Below are 11,819 nucleotides of genomic sequence, written 5' to 3' on the forward strand. Positions count from 1 at the left end.
TTGGTCTACTGGTTGTTTATTTTCTTACTACATAAAAAAAGGTTATAAAATCAAATAAAAGATTAAGCACTATTTAAAGAGGGCCAGTGATAAAATGTTATATGATGAACTCCTGTGCTCACCAATTTCCATTGTGAAGTTACATAGTCTGTTGTCACTTTGGTAATGAGCAACTGCTGTGCATAGTTCCTGTTCCTCAGTGCTATTGTACTGAGTGTGTGCAAAGATACTGATTTTCTCATTATAGCAAGTAAGTGAAGAAGTTAGTAACAGTCAGTTGCTCAAAGAGATGAAGCATGGGCCAGTAATGAGCATGTCTTGAAGTAAGGATCATGATTTATTTTAACCAGTTGCACTCAGATGATAACCCCCTTAAGACAAAAATTTTGGCTCTTGTAAGTTTGGGCAAGGAGACCACAGACACACTCACAATAGCATTTCTCTTCTGGGTTTCTGAAAGTTGAAACATTGTTCCATTTCTTTAAAAACAATGACTATTTGTCCAAGTTAATTTATGAATGAATGAATAGATAAAGTAGACTCAAGCATTGTTTATTGGTGTGAAATTGCTTTGAAATAAGTGTCTCGATTAATCTAATTGTGTACACGTCAGGGCTGGAGGTGTAGGTGGTTGTGTGTGTGGGCGGAAGCATTGAGACAGATGTGTCTCACGGGCAGCTCTTGGTCTGGATTCAGGTGGTGCATTCAAAGGTATCCATTTTTTCAAGTAAAATTGATCACTGGATTAATTTGATAAAAGGAGGGTTTTTATTTGTTTTTTGGTTGTTTTTTATTGCCAATTGTAGCAAATGACATGGTCCAAGATTAAAGATTAATCTAAACCTGTTCACTTTGCATGAGTTAGAGTATTAGAGCAAAGCTGAAATCTAGGCTGTTTGGTTCTTTGTAACATTTACTTTCTGCTCTCCAGAATGGCTGGTATTCTTTGCGTAAGAAGCCTATAGACCTAAGAAGAATTATACGCAGTTCTTGTCCATGGGTGGGTGGCTTGGTCATGCATTTGTACAGAAAATTTAAAAAGACCAGGATGGAGAAAGTGATAGACACCAAGAATTAGGTTGTGTCCAGTCCGTACAACTGTTGAATTATATTATTTTTCATGTCATTCTGGAAAATGAGGTTCATTAATAAATAAATAAGTCGAGGATGTTCTCTATTTGGATAAAGTTCATTTATACAGAGAAGAGTAAGAGTCAGTGTTCTTGCTGTGGGTCAGTCGTGAGTTCTAATTTGTTTATTTTAGTGGGAGAAACAAATAAATAATTCCGTTAATCAATATCTAAACAGCAAGTAGATCAAGGGGAGAAACATGAGTCAATGGAGAAAATCTCTCATTTCTTTCCCTTTTTTGCAAGAGATCCTCTTGCATATTTTACTTAAAAATTTGAAAGTTATAAAGAATGCATATGCATTTCCCTTTTTCTCCATGTGTTTTCTGCTGCACAGAATGGATGCACTTGAGCTGATAGTCATTCTGTAAAGATCAAAACCTTTATGGTTCAATGTGAGTAATAGTGCAAGTTCTTGTTTTTGTCGGGGTAGCTTGGTTAGGGTATTCAGTGTATGATTAAAAAGTATGAAATATAATCAAAGAAGGCCACATTAGGACCAATGATGAGATTGTGCCATAAACCAAAGTTCATGGTGAATCTAATTTAGCACAACAGATGCCCTTTCAGAAAGAAATTCTAACCTCTCAGCTCTGTGGGTAAGGTGCAGAGTCAGTTGTCTGCAACACTCATAGTTCTTCTTATGTCGAGTAGTTTATTTAAGGGTGTTCATTATCTTATTAAAATGGATAAGTGGAAACAATAAAATGGAGGTCCATTCATGAGCCAGAGATAACAATGTGACATGAATTATTATTTATGATTATTTTCTGTCATGGTTACCTTATGTTCACTGAATTAAATCCAAAATCTAGGGCTTTTCACTTGTCAGTATCCTCTTTACATCCCACAGGGTCGAACATCACAGGTAATTAAAGTATCCTCCGGTCATGACAATCTTTTCCTTATCCCTCTGGGGAAGGATATATCATGCTATGGAAGTAATCAGCTTCTTGGTTTGAGTGGTTAGTTTATGGTTGGTTCATTGTATCATTAAAAACAATAAATGTCATTAAATTTTAAAATGCCATGTGTAGACTTTTAATGAGATGTGTTAAGAACCAAAGTTTTATGATTAGTCCAATTTAGCACAAATGAAGTACAAGAAAAAAAAGGTAGCTTTTCCCATTCATTTCAAAACTTGAATGTCCCATTTTATGTGTGTCTCATGGATTATTTAAACATCCCCCTTTTGATTAACACCTAGGATGTTACTGATTTAGGGAGCCAGTATCCTATCATGTTTCCCCGAAAATAAGACCTAGCCGGACAATCAGCTCTAATGCATCTTTTGGAGCAAAAATTAATATAAGACCCATCTTGTTTTGTTATAAGACCGGTCTTATATAATGTAATATAATAATATAATATAATATAATATAATATAATATAATATAATATAATATAATATAATATAATATAATACCCGGTCTTATATTGTATTAATTTTTGCTCCAAATGACACATTAGAGCTGATTGTCTGGCTAGGTGTTATTTTCGGGGAAACACGGCAGCTGTTGTGTACGATGGTGGTTCGTGGTTGTTCATTTCAGCATCTAAACATTGTTCAAGTTCAATGTAGAAGGGCTGCTCCTGGACCAATGATGTGAATGGAATGCATCTGAATAAAATTTATGATCAATCACTTTTTGAACCACTGAGGTCCATTGCAAAAAGAGAAATAGTGTTTGATTTTTTGGGGAACGATCTCAGAAAGTGTGAGAAATCTAGTTGAGAGGGTTCATGGATTTTATATTGATTTTATATTATTACTAAATAAGTGAATGGATCAATCAATAAATATATTCATAAGTAAAGAAAAAGAGGTCAAAACATGGATCAAATCTGAGGATATAAAACAGAGAATGTTACTGATTCAGTTCTGGAATATCTTGGTCCAGTAAGAAAAAAAATAGATTAAAGTTGTTACCACTTCATGTTAGAAGCAGCTAGATATATTTCATCGTTCTGCATTTAGTTTGCAGTGGGTTCCTAGATGTTTGATTCATGATGAAAAGAAAGGTAAAATTAACCATACGGTTAACTCAATGCATCAGGGCAAAGTACAAACCAGTGATGAGTGTATTTTATTTTTACATCTGTTTTGTACCCCAGAATGGCTGCACCTTGGCTGTTTCAGTTATTACTTAATGACGAAGATCTTGGCTGTTACCTCTGTGGCCAACGAGAGTATAGATCAGGGTAAGTAATACATTAAGTTCTTATTCTTGGTTTTGTCATTTTGTTTATGGGTGATGACTATGTTACTTAAAAAGAACAAATGGCCTCATACAATCATAAAATTTAATCAAACAAGACCATGCCTGGACCAATGATAAGAATTTGTCTTGACAAGAAGTCATAGTTAATTCACTTTGTAAAAGTGAGGTCCATTAAAATAATAGGTTTAAACTACTACCTCTTAGATTAAGAAGATTATAGACACATTCTAGTCTTGGTCAGTCATCTTCTTCTTGGATTGGTTGTGTTTTCCTTTCCCTTATTAAACAAATAAAAAGCAAATATACTAGTAAAATTATAATGTCCACTCATGGTCAATGATGTGATTATTCATTAAACAAGAATTTGTTTAACCTGCGTCAGCTATATTATCATTCTATTTAAGGAACGCATAAAGAGATATAAGTAATAGTCAAATATTCCCCCTTATTGGATGTAGATTCTTTGTTGTTGACTTCAATTTTGAAAACGAGTACCTGACCAAAGTAATAAAAAGGAAAAATCCATATCTGAAGAAAGTTGAAATGACCAAGAGTATTCAATGATAAAATTTTACAAAACAAGAATTACAATCAAGCCAATCTTGCTTCTCTGAGATCCATTTAATCAAAAAGATTTAATCTGTTACCTCTCTGTATAACAATGACAGAGGTACATGTTAAAATAGTAATTGTTTTTGTTCTGGTATTTTGATGGGTTCGTGGATGTTGTTGTTTTTCCTATTATCATTATTATTATTGTTTAGTAAATCAATCTATGAGAAAATAAATTATAAGATGCAAAATCATGGACCAGTGATGAAAATGTGTTTTGAAAAAGGATAATGATTATTACAATTCTGCACCACTGACATTTATGACATAAAACATTTATCTTTTTATGTCTTTGTTTTAATAGTGTATAGTATGTACATAGCACTACTCTGTATGTTGTATGGAAATAATTTGGATATTTTTGCATGCTACTTACACGGATTATTTTTTCTGCTATCTTAGACATAAATACTAGTGATCTGATTTATTTGGTGATGGTGGCAGGAAGCCCTTAAACCTCATATTTAAAATTTTTCTGGCACTTTGGTATCTGAGAGAGTGCTAAAATAACTGATACTAAGGTATTAATTTTAGCTCAACCAGTATTGGCCCGAATCCGTGTAAGGCTGTGTGTTGGTCATGGCATTCATATCTGAATCCCATCTAGTTCTATCCATCAAAGAGCTTTATTGGGATTAGGGGGAAATCTACTTATAAATGTAACAATTCAACATAATAGGGCTAGTAGGTTGCCTTTCCAGAAGCACAAAAGGCAGGCCCTAGCTCAATCTTAAGTATGAGATGCTTCATGGAGGAGATGGCACCTGAGCCAAAGATAAGCTCACTAGGATGAGCCATTAGGAAGTGAGCTCATTAGGAAGTGAGCTCATTAGGAATTGAGCTCATTAGGAAGTGCCATGCAGTCAGGAACCACATTCATCTGGTCATTGTGCCCAACACATTGAGCTCATGAAAGAAACATTTATTGAGTAAATAGTTGAATAAATGATGAATGAAAGAATAAATGAAGTAGTGAATTAGTGAATGAATAAATATATGCATATGTGAATGATGAATTAATGAGTTAATCTGAGAGTAAAAATATCAAAAAGGGAATGAATGAATAAGTCAATGAATGAAAGTAGGTTATTGAGTCAATAAGTGAAAGATGAGTGCACAAATGGATGAGTAGATAACTAAGTGAACCTCTGAGTTTATGAATTAATGGATAACTGAAAATTAATTAGTAATGAGGGAATGAATTAATGAGTGAATGAATCAATGAATAACCAATGACTTAATTGATTAATGAGTTACAAAATGAGTGAGTGAATAAGTGAATAAGTCAATAAAAGAGGAAAACATTGAATAATTTAACTAATGAATAATAAGTTAATGTATAAAGCAAATTAATGAGGGAATGAAGAGGCAAATGGATGGAGGAATGAACATATTAATGTGAATGGATAAAAGAATGAATCAGTGAGTGAGTAAATGAGTCAACGAATTAGTATGTAATCCAAGAATAAATTAACTGCTCTGTGAATGAATGAATGAATGAACAAATGAATGAATAATTGAGTGAGTGACTCAGTAAAGGAGCGAATGAGTCAGTGATCCACGTGTGAGGCAACAAGTGAATGAAGTCACACTGGGACTCCTTCCCTGACCACTCCAGAGAGTTAGCCACACACCCAGCCCAGTACATTATAAATATCTCACCCAGATCACTAGTCCCACTCTGTCACGGGCATTTGTTTACATGTCGTTGCTAAACTGATGTGCCCTAAGAGCCAGGAATTGGGTCAAACTCTTCTCTGTAGCCCCACCGCCGGCGCAGTCCTGAGGCGAGGAGGCGCCCAGTAAATTAGTGCTGAATGAGTGAACGAATAACCACAAATACATGTGCTTTTGTGGAACCAGGATAGCCCTGCTCAGAATGGTCTGGGAGCTGCTCTGTGGAGAAGCGTGCTGTGTCTCAGATGGTGTGCGGCACCCTCCTGCACAAGTGCAGATTCTCCCTGGAGTTCCACTTCCTGTTTCCAGTGCCAAACAGTGAGACAGGATACTGGCCGTTCCGACTGCCCTGGACACTGGCCCACCTTGGGCAGCGCTGGCTTGGCATGGTGGAATGGGAGCCCTTGGTCTTCCCGAAAGCTGCCGTCGCCTCTGCCAAGACAGGAGATCGAAAATAACCCAGTCTTGTTTTTATGCCTCTGGTGCGTGGTCCCACTCCTTGCCTTTCTAAGCAAACCAAGTTCCTCCTGCTTCTTGTTGTGGAACTTTGGGTTAGACGTGAAGCCCCCTGGACCTAGCCTCAGCTTTCTGTGTTAGATGAGGGTAACGACGCCTACCCGCTGGATTGTTGTGAGAATTGAATTTGTTTAGCAAGAGCTGATTATAAGACCCTTGCATGACGTAATACATGTCCGGTATGTAGTACAGTACCTGCGAGGGAATAGCTACCTCAAAAATTACCCAAAGTAGCTGTAATTGATGGTTTAAATTGCATTTATTTTAAAAGCTCCCAAATGGTTGAGATATCCAAATTCTCTGTCCTAGAAGAATGGTGAGTTCAACTAAGTTCTGGAAGAATGCCACTTTGGATGGGACAGGCCTGCCCAGACCATGCACCTTTAAGACAGCGTAACAAGCTCTTCTACCAGGGACAGATGACAGGAAAAGTGAGTTGACAATACCTTTGCTCCATGTGGGGCATTTGCCCAAACCCTCCCTCCCTTCCTCCATCCCTCCCACAATTATATGTGCAGAACCCACTCTGTGCCTAACACCGACCACTCCTCTTCCTCTCTTGTCTTTGCTGGCTCCTGACCCTGGATTCCATCTCCCACTCCTGCTCATGCAGCCTTCCTTTGGACTTGGTGATGCTGCTCAGTCATCTGGCTTGGAATCTGGGACTATCCCTCATGAGGATCTGATTCCAGCACCACCCCTTGGCTTTTCTGCTTCAGACTGAATCAGGTAGACCTCCCCTTCTTAATCATGGGTGTGGGGACCCTAGTTTTGAGTCTTCTCAGTTGGCTGTTTCCCAGCTGGGCAATCTCCAGCCCCTCCTGCGAGGAGTTTAGACCATGATAGCAGGTGGGCCCTCTGCGGGGGTGGGCAGCAGGTCCACATCGGTGGCTCTGGGGTGGAACCTAAGCTTTGAATGTCAAGTGCGTACAGGTATAGGAGACAGGACTTAGAGTCTCACTTTGCCCAGAATTCGTGGGTAAAGAGGGATACTAATCTCACAGTAACCAAAACTTCCAATTAATTTTAGTCTGGTACTTCCCCTTGGCTGTTCAGCTTTGTGTTAAACCAACACGAATGTCACGTTACTCTCACACTCTTACAATCCCTTGCCCTCTGCTTTGGCTTTCATATCCTTGTGTCCAAATTCGCCATTTCTTATCCAGTCAGCCCTCATCCATACCCTGACAGAGCCCATGTTCCATTGTTAATTAGGACCTGCCAGTTTTTCCCAAAGGACTATGAACTTCCTGAGGACGAGGTCTTCTTTTTTGTGTCATTACAGCCCGCCAGCAGGCCTAGGCATCAGGAAGTATTTGGTGAATTCATCTTTCATTAATGTATTCAAAAAGTATTGGGCCCTTACTGTGGTGCCAGAGGCTGGGTCATGAATAGCAAGAAATAAGACATAGTCCATGTCTGTCCTTGTGGAGCTCCAAGTCTTGGTGGAAGATAGATTTTGAACAAATACTTATGGCAAAATTACTTAGTTACACTTGTGATGAGCGCTGGGAAGCCAGGATGTGAGGGCTTTGTCAGCCTGCGACTGGGCTGGTCATGACCCTCACCGAGGGCTCCCTCTGCTCCTGTGCTACATTCTGGGGGGACACTGAATGGAGGACAAGGCCATAGCCATGGCCAAAGTTGGTTGATGGCTTTGGCTTCCTTGGGTCAGGTCAGGGCGTCTTCAGACATCCTTGGAGGAAAGAAAGATGAGTAGAGGTCAGAGTTTCTTCTCGGTGATTACCTGGACAGTTGTGACCAGCAAACATGACGTTTCCCTCAAGCACCGAGCTTGTTACGGAAGGCCCTGTTGAGTGTCAGGGTTTGATGTCTCCGCCCACTTTCAAGTATTTCCCTTAGATGTGCTGCCTCATGACAAGCCAAGGGTGGGACGGAATACATGTTGACCTTTTCTCCTCCCTCCACCACACTTCATTCTGAGTCTCTCACAGTGGCTGCCTGAGAAACTCTTCTGTCACTAATGTTGCTGTAATGTCTCATTGCCCACAAACCTGGCGATTAGGCACACATTGTTTCACTGACCAGTCACTGATCAGGGGGCCACTCTCCCTCTGCCTCTGACTTCAGTCCTGCCCCTTTAGCATCTCAACAGTGAGCCCATGATTCCCTTCTTATGTCCTCCGCCGCCCGTCAGTCCACGCGTCCCTCATCCTGGGCTGGCATTGGCCTCGGAATCGGTCTTCCTGCCCCTCCTCCAGTCCGTTCTCCTCATTGCAGTCAGTGTGATCATTCTAGAATGCACAAGTCTGAGTCCCTGCTCCTTAGAGCCCTCTCGTGAGTTCCGGAAGCTCCAGGCTGAAGTCTAGGCCCCTTGGTGTCACACGCAAGGATTCCAGTGACTTGGCCTCTAGCCACACGCTCCCTGGCCTTATGCGCTACCAGCAGCCCCTCCCTGAGTCTGCGTGTGCTTATGTCTCTGGGCCTTTGCACAAGCTCATCCTCTAGTCCTCTCCTCCGGCTGGCTGCCCTGTAGCTGGAGGGGTGAATCACCCCACACTTGGAACTGTTACATGGCCATGAAGTTGACCTCCATTCAGAAACCTTTCCTCTTGCTCAACCAGAACTTGAGCTTCCCATCTGTGGGTGCTCGGTCTTGGGGGCCTCAACATCCCCCTACCCTCCGTTATCTCGCCCAGAACCTGTGCACAGGGGCTGATCGATCCATAAGAATGCTAGGTGAGTGAAAGAATAAATGAATGCACGAAAGAATGATTGTAAGGCTTGGTGGGGGCCAAATTATATCCCTGGCAGAGAACGGGGGTCCTTGGTGCTGAGGAATAGCACCTCCTCATTTCTGAGGCCTGTCCTCCTTCTCTAGCCAAGTCCACTTTGCCTCTGCCTGCGACTCATTAAGAGATATGTAACCTTAATCCTTGAAATTGTCTGGGATGGAGCGTGTTTTCAGTCCATGGCACCAGCATGGGGATTTTATTCCTTCCTTAAATAAATCTCACTCCCCCAGGAAGTTTGGACAGGATGTGGGTAGTTGGACCAAGGCTTAAAACTGAACATTGTGCAAAAGGCCCGTTTCAAAATTTGAAACCCCATGGCCACTGGCCAGAGCTGAGTCTGGTTTGTGGGGGTCGCTGGGGCCTCCTCTTAGAGAGGGGAAGGGAAGATTGAAAACAAATCTTCAGCTGTCACTGAGCAGGCTGATGGTTTGCAAGAAGAATTCTGTGGTTTGGTTGCTTCTCTGATGAAACTTGAGCGAGCTTGGTCACCCTCGTTAGCTCGTCTTTCAAGCTTTCAGCGGAGGCCTCAGACCCTCCCAGAGCCAGAGAGGAGTCTGAGTTGGTCCTGAAATTGATGGGACAAGTGTGTGAGTGCTAGACAGGCCGGGCGCTCTGTCCAGGCCTGGAGGAGAGAGATGCTCGGGGCAGGCTCGGGGCCGCAGTGGCTGGTGGCTCCTCCTCCCACTGGGGAGAAGGTACCAGGTGGGGCTGACGACTGGAGCCTGGGGGTCCTGGCAGTGAAGAGAAAGAATAATACCTTCTTGTGATGCCTGTTGTCACTGGGCACAGCTCCAAGCTTCCCCATTTCATCTGGAGATGAGTGACATCAATTCCCCCTGTGGATACAAGGGAACTGAGGCCTAGGGAGGGCAGCCTGTGCTCCAGGTTCCATCAGGGCCGTAGTTTAGTCCGGGCAGCCCTGCCTCTATGTCCAGTGCCCTTCTCACGCTTCTCATTGGGACACTACCACACCGAGAAGGGGCTGAGGCTGGCGCTCCAGAATCACAGCTGCCGTGGCTGGAGGGGCTGGACGCAGGGTTAGACAGCCCTGGAGACCCGCTCTCAGTGTTTGAAGCCTTGTGACAGGCTGTCCCACGGTCCCTGCTGTCCTCAGTGAGTGGGCACTGGCCGTGGACTGGCCCCTAGGACAAGGAATTTGCGCCATCTCTTGTCCTCTTTTGACTCCTTTTTCCTTTCTGCCCTCAAGGAGCAGTTTGTGCCTTTGGAGAAGTCACCAGAACCCTCCAAGTTCCATGCCCCTCATCTGTAAAAGGGAAGTACATTTCATTCATTTTTTCTGGAGAAATCTTGATGTGTGCTACGAGCCACGCACTAGCAATAAGCTACGGCCCCCGAGGGCAGGTCCGTCCCCCTGCAAGGTGTGCGTGGCCTGCCAAGCAGCCGCTGTGCTGGGAGGAGTCGAGTCCACGCCCCGTGCAGGATGAGCCTGAGACTCTTAACGCACATGTTTGTCTCCTGTGCCTGCCCTTCCTGAACCTTACGGGTGCTGCCAGTGTCACGCTCGCGAGCAGTCTTTCCACTTGCCTTCTTGTCCCTACATCTCCCCTGCACTGCCTCCCCAGGCTCACAGGGACCTCCGTGTCCTGGGGGACCTTCACAAAGGGTGACTTTCCTTCTTCCACCTGAGACTTGAGCTTAGCCTCAGTTTCCCTATCTGTCGGAATGGGAAAGGATGATGACATGAATCTCTACATCATCTTTTTGCCTGTTGGGGAGTGAGAAGAAACTTCTCTCCATTGGGCCCCAGTCCTGATCCTCTGTCCTTTCGGGCCCTCGGTCCTCACTTGTCATTAGGGAGCCAGTTGGTTATATTTTCTCACCTGTCAGATCAGAGGCTCTCCTACCAACATGTGTTTTTTCAACACGATAAAGGAAAAGTCCACTGGCTTGGCTGGGACTGGGCCCCACCCTAAGCAGGTGTTCCTGGTATCAGCTGGAGCTGCTGGAGGCTGCCCGGGGTGGGGGGGGGTGGGGGTGGGGGTGGGGGGGGGGGAAAGGCAGGCGTGGCACATGTGTCCCTCCTTGGTCTCCCTTTCCTCAGCTGTTCCCTCCCCTCTGCTGCCCGCAGGCACTGCTGGGCTCCTGCTCTCATTTCCTGATAGGCCCTCCAGTGTGCTTCTCTGGGGAGTGCTGGGCCAGAGTTCAGGCTTCTTTAAGTGCCATTTGTCTACCTCCCTCCACCCCCGGGGTCCTCCTGCTGCTTCCTTGCAACTCTAGGTCCTTGTCGCCTCTCCTTCATGCCCACCTTTTCTGTGTGTCCGCTTTGCGCTCTCCCCCACCCCCATCCCACTGACTGCAGGTCACATATCCAAGTATTTAGTGCCCTGGTGAGTCACAGGGCCCGCATTCCTTGGTTCAGCTGTTTATACAGCTGCTGGGTGCTCGCTGGACTTGGAGATGGCACACTGGAAGTGAGAGGGAGGTCACTAAAGGAGGTCACTGAGCTTCTCCTCCCAGCACCCTTCCTCCTGGCTGTCCCTTCTCAGGCACCGAGGCTGTGCTGGGAGGAAGAAGAGACAGAGTGGGGCATGTGAGAGGGGCTGGGCTTGGCTGGAAGATGAGGCCTTGCTACATGGTGGCCATTCTCTGGGGTGCAACTGGGCAAAGGAAAGGGGTTTCATGGGCAGATGTTGGAGAAACGGGGGAGGGAGGGCCCCTTCTTGGACGCCCAGCCATCTTCTGTATGGCCCCCCCAGAGAGCCGCTCTTCCCTTACCCTCTCCCCTCTGTCCCATAACTGGCTGGGTCGGTGGGTGCTGCTGCATTTGTCACCTCACCAAAGCCCCACAGCTGCAGGGGCCATGTCATTGGTCCCTCTTACAGAGAAGGAAACTGAGGCTCAGAAGAGCACAGTGAGCCCACTCTGCCCTATGTCCAGGGCGTGTG

At 44.1% G+C, this 11,819-nt stretch overlaps 1 long non-coding RNA gene across 1 annotated transcript; it reads left to right on the plus strand.

Annotated features, from left to right (window-relative positions):
* The first annotated feature begins 6,525 nt into the window (after positions 1–6,525).
* Positions 6,526–10,242, plus strand: LOC308497697. The gene is made up of 3 exons (XR_013993362.1): positions 6,526–6,588; positions 6,771–6,886; positions 10,121–10,242. It is a non-coding gene; the product is annotated as an uncharacterized lncRNA (long non-coding RNA).
* The last annotated feature ends 1,577 nt before the right edge of the window (positions 10,243–11,819 follow it).

Source organism: Rhinolophus hipposideros (genome assembly GCF_964194185.1).
Source record: "Rhinolophus hipposideros genome assembly, chromosome: 5".
NCBI lineage: Eukaryota > Metazoa > Chordata > Mammalia > Chiroptera > Rhinolophidae > Rhinolophus > Rhinolophus hipposideros.